Source organism: Aegilops tauschii, chromosome 3, assembly GCF_002575655.3.
Source record: "Aegilops tauschii subsp. strangulata cultivar AL8/78 chromosome 3, Aet v6.0, whole genome shotgun sequence".
In the NCBI taxonomy this organism is placed as follows: Eukaryota; Viridiplantae; Streptophyta; class Magnoliopsida; order Poales; family Poaceae; genus Aegilops; species Aegilops tauschii.
The window spans coordinates 187,467,146-187,473,145 of record NC_053037.3 but is presented as its reverse complement, the minus strand read 5'-3'; positions in this window follow the sequence as shown (position 1 = coordinate 187,473,145).

The following is a 6,000-nucleotide window of genomic DNA, read 5'->3' as shown; positions in this document are numbered from 1 at the left end:
GACATGGGACATGCCAGCACCATGTGCGTCCACACGTATAAATGGGTGATGCAGAGTATGTTGCCAAGCAGCATATCTGCGTTGGTCCCATATTTGTTCTCTTTGAACCTTTTTCCTATGTGAGGGCAGCAAATCTAGTCCTGCACAAACTACCCGACCCCCTAGTTTCTTTCCTTTTTCAACAAAGAGATCGGTTTCTTACAGATGTGTGTACTGGGTTACCCCCTTTTTCCCTTTTCGACCAACAAAACGGCTGGATAGCCAGTCTATACTACTTTCCCTCCCTCCTTTCCTCATTGAACCACGTCCTAGATTCATGCTCCACCCCACTGCACCCTTATTTCCTCTTTGAACCAAGACCTAGATTCGACTATAGAATCGAAAAAGATTTGCATGCTGCTAGAGCAATGACGGTTTCAAAGAAAGTTATACCTTAGGGTCGTCGGAATGTGGCTAGGCATGCGGCGGGAGGCCGAATCTTCCCACACTACATATGGCAGTGAGGAAGAAGGGGTCGGTGGCCCTCCCGCACAGGCACTGGGTGAAAGAGAACAACGCAGCCGATAGTGGATTGCCTTCCTCGCCGAAGGCGATAGAGTGAACGCTGCACCTCCTCCCCTTCCTGGTGCGACGGGATCCGGACGGCTCCTTCACCAGCTGTGAGGGGGGAGAGAGAGAGAGGCCAACGCAGTCTTGTTTAGATCTGGTGAAGAGGGTGTGAGACTGTGAATATAGCAAACCCTAGCAAAGGAACGATGGGCCTCCAGCGTGTACATATATATATATATATATATATATATATATATATATATATATATATATATATATATGTAGTGCGGCAAGAGTGTGGAGAGTGCAAACCCTAGCAAACAAGCGCTAAGGCTCCAGCTTATATAGTACTACTTATATAGTACTCGTGTATACTACTAGTATATAGTGGAGTGGTTTTATTTTTCTCTCCATAACAATCGTTTTAAATTGTGTAACTACGAAACGAAACTCTTTATTTAATGTACTAGTGAAGAAAACTACTTACGATGAACTAACGATCCACGCGTCCTGGATGCACTTCCTATCCTTCACGTGTGGTACACTACCCTCCATTAAGTGAACAACCACACATGCGCCAAATTATTGGAAACGTGTGGGAGTGTGTGCAAATAAAGAATTTTAATTTCAATTATCGGAAAGGTTTGAGAGTATGTACAGTTTGCCCTCTCTCAATAATTATGGTTTGTTGTGTTCGGCCTAAACTTGGTCAAACTTTACAAAGTTTGGCTTCAATCAAATCTAATATGCATAGTAAATAAAAATGGAGGGCTACTACATCCATCCGAGTTTTTAGTCCACACCATTTTTTTAATCAAAGTCTGACCACATATTTAGTTAATAGCTGGACAAATAAAATTACAGGGGAGCTGAAGACAAAGTTGTGAGAAGGCTAAGAAATCAATACAAAACTTATGCTCTTAGTACCAACGTCGATCCTTCTTCGAGGAAACATTTGGTTCATAGCCAATTGTGTGATAAAATTGCACCAACGTGAAAGACGACTGCGTCTCCAACGCAACCAAGGTGAACTGATGAAAGATATCATCTTTGTGGGTAACAAGCAAAGAGGACTGATGGAAGACAACTTGTTTTTCATTGAAAATCGATCAGCTTCACCAGCTAATGCAGCCATGAGGCGCAACCATGAGCATCGATAGGTCATCGTGGTGATGCATCATCCATTTGGCATCAAGTTTGGGTGAGGCACCAATGAAGTTCGACAAATCCTCACTGTGGTATGTTTCTTCTCGGTAATCAAGCTCGAGGAAGGAAGAACCACATGGCAGAGGACAGTGAGGCGGAACAACAAAGGCCATCCAATTTTGTGTAGTTCCACTAAAATTGATGAAGACATGCCCGGGTATGGAGATACACATCGTTGTTTGCAAAAATATAAAACAAGGATAGAGTGTTGTTACTTTGTTTTGGCAGTGGTACAAGATTAACAACGACATCTCAATTGTCAATAAGAATTAATGAAAAGTACACCAACAAACAGAAGCATCATGATTATCTTGATGGGAACTAAACCAGGATACCCAAGAAAAAAACATTTCTTCATTTAACCAGTGATAGTACTATTAGATTAGCAGCAACAATAGGAGCATATGGACAATGACCGCACAACCACCATGTACTTTTTGTCGAAACAACATGTATACCACCATCGAGGCATAAACTAGGACAACTTTTCGAGTGGCATTTCCTCTATAATAGTAAAAAATAGGTGATGTTGGACCAGCCGACGAACCCTAGCTACTGTACATGGGGAGCTGGGGAGTAGTGGCATAGAAGAAAACCCGCATGCAACGACCTGGGGAGCTGGACTAGTACAAGAAGTTTTACATCAGGTGGGCGAGATGTCGCTTAGGCGGGAAGGCGAGACCTGCCCACACGACGGCAGTGAACAAGGGCGCGGAGGACCTTCGTCCGTGCCGACTCCGAGAGGATGGTGCGCATCGGCTTACTCCATCACCGACGGCGACAACGTCAATGTTGTGAAGGAAATATGCCCTAGACGCAATAATAAAGTTATTATTTATTTCCTTATATCATGATAAATGTTTATTATTCATGCTAGAATTGTATTAACCGGAAACATGATACATGTGTGAATACATAGACAAACAGAGTGTCACTAGTATGCCTCTACTTGACTAGCTTGTTGATCAAAGATGGTTATGTTTCCTAGCCATAGACATGAGTTGTCATTTGATTAACGGGATCACATCATTAGGAGAATGATGTGATTGACTTGACCCATTCCGTTAGCTTAGCACTTGATCGTTTAGTATTCTACTATTGCTTTCTTCATGACTTATACACGTTCATATGACTATGAGATTATGCAACTCCCGTTTACCGGAGGAACACTTTGTGTGCTACCAAACATCACAACGTAACTGGGTGATTATAAAGGTGCTCTACAGGTGACTCCGAAGGTACTTGTTGGGTTGGCGTATTTCGAGATTAGGATTTGTCACTCCGATTATCGGAGAGGTATCTCTGGGCCCACTCGGTAATGCACATCACTATAAGCCTTGCAAGCATTGTAACTAATGAGTTAGTTGCGGGATGATGTATTACGGAACGAGTAAAGAGACTTGCCGGTAACGAGATTGAACTAGGTATTGAGATACCGACGATCGAATCTCGGGCAAGTAACATACCGATGACAAAGGGAACAACGTATGTTGTTATGCGGTTTGACCTATAAAGATATTCATAGAGTATGTAGGAGCCAATATGAACATCCAGGTTCCGCTATTGGTTATTGACCGGAGACGTGTCTCGGTCATGTCTACATAGTTCTCGAACCCGTAGGGTCTGCACGCTTAAAGTTCGATGATGATTTGTATTATGAGTTATGTGATTTGATGTACTGAAGGTAGTTCGGAGTCCCAGATGAGATTGGAGACATGACGAGGAGTCTCGAAATGGTCGAGACGTAAATATCAATATATTGGACGACTATATTCGGACATCGGAAAGGTTCCGAGTGATTCGGGTATTTTCGGAGTACCGGGGAGTTACGGGAATTCACTGGGAGAAGTATTGGGCCTTATTTGGCCATACGGGAATAGAAGAGAGAGGCCAAAAGGAAGGAGCCGCGCACCCCCCCCCCCCCTCTGGTCCGAATTGGACAAGGGGTGCAACCCCCTTTTCCTTCTCCCTCTCCCCCTCTTTCCTTCTCTCCTACTCCGGAAAGGAAAGGGGAATCCTACTAGGACTTGGGAGTCCTAGTAGGACTCCCCACACTTGGCGCGCCCCCTCTAGGGCCGGCCTCTCCCTTGCTCCTTTATATACGGGGGCAAGGGGGCACCCCATAGACAACAATTGATCTCTTGATCTCTTAGCCGTGTGCGGTGCCCCCTCCACCATATTCCACCTCGGTCATATCATAGCGGTGTTTAGGCAAAGCCTTGCGTCGGTAGCAACATCATCACCATCATCACGCCGTCGTGCTGACGAACTCTCCCGTGAAGCTTTGCTGGATCGGAGTTCGCGGGACGTCATCGAGCTGAACGTGTGCTGAACTCGGAGGTGTCGTACGTTCGGTACTTGGATCGGTCGGATCGTGAAGACGTACGACTACATCAACCGCGTTGTGCTAACGCTTCCGCTTTCGGACTATGAGGGTACGTGGACACACTCTCCCCTCTCGTTGCTATGCATCACCATGATCTTGCGTGTGCATAAGAATTTTTTTGAAATTACTACGTTCCCCAACAGTGGTATCAGAGCCTGGTTTTATGCGTAGATGTTATTTGCACGAGTAGAACACAAGTGAGTTGTGGGCGATACAAGTCATACTGCTTACCAGCATGTCATACTTTGGTTCGGCGGTATTGTTGGATGAAGCGGCCCAGACCGACATTACGCGTACGCTTACGCGAGACTGGTTCTACCGATGTGCTTTGCACACAGGTGGCTGGCGGGTGTCAGTTTCTCCAACTTTAGTTGAACCGAGTGTGGCTACGCCCGGTCCTTGAGAAGGTTAAAACAGCACTAACTTGACGAACTATCGTTGTGGTTTTGATGCGTAGGTAAGAACGGTTCTTGCTCAGCCCGTAGCAGCCACGTAAAACTTGCAACAACAAAGTAGAGGACATCTAACTTGTTTTTGCAGGGCATGTTGTGATGTGATATGGTCAAGGCATGATGCTATATTTTATTGTATGAGATGATCATGTTTTGTAACCGAGTTATCGGCAACTGGCAGGAGCCATATGGTTGTCGCTTTATTGTATGCAATGCAATCGCCCTGTAATGCTTTACATTATCACTAAGCGGTAGCGATAGTCGCAGAAGCAATAGTTGGCGAGACGACAATGATGCTACGATGGAGATCAAGGTGTCGCACCGGTGACGATGGTGATCATGACGGTGCTTCGTAGATGGAGATCACAAGCACAAGATGATGATGGCCATATCATATCACTTATATTGATTGCATGTGATGTTTATCTTTTATGCATCTTATTTTGCTTAGATCGACGGTAGCATTATAAGATGATCTCTCGCTAAATTTCAAGGTATAAGTGTTCTCCCTGAGTATGCATCGTTGCGAAAGTTCTTCGTGCTAAGACACCACGTGATGATCGGGTGTGATAAGCTCTACGTTCAAATACAACCGGTGCAAAACAGTTGCACACGCGGAATACTCAGGTTAAACTTGATGAGCCTAGCATATGCAGATATGGCCTCGGAACACTGAGACCGAAAGGTCGAGCGTGAATCATATAGTAGATATGATCAACATAGTGATGTTCACCATTGAAAACTACTCCATCTCACGTGATGATCGGACATGGTTTAGTTGATTTGGATCACGTGATCACTTAGATGATTAGAGGGCTGTCTATCTACATGGAAGTTCTTAAGTAATATGATTAATTGAACTTTAATTTATCATGAACTTAGTCCTGGTAATATTAGCATGTCTATGTTGTAGATCAATAGCTCGCGTTTAGCTCCCCTATTTTATTTTTGATATGTTCCTAGAGAAAAATAAGTTGAAAGATGATAGTAGCAATGATGCGGACTTGGTCCGTGATCTGAGGATTTTCCTCATTGCTGCACAGAATAATTATGTCCTTGATGCACTGCTAGGTGACAGACCTATTGCAGGAGCAGATGCAGACGTTATGAACGTTTTGACACAAGCTCGGTATGATGACTACTTGATAGTTTGGTGCACCATGCTTTACGGCTTAGAACCGGGACTTCAAAAATACTTTGAACGCCACGGAGCATATAAGATGTTCTAAGAGTTGAAATTGGTATTTCATACTCATGCCCGTGTCGAGAGGTATGAGACCTCTGACGGTACTTTGCCTACAAGATGGAGGAGAATAGCTCAATCAGTGAGTATGTGCTCAGATTGTCTGGGTACTACAATTGCTTGAATCAAGTGGGAGTTAATCTTCCAGATGAGATAGTAATTGA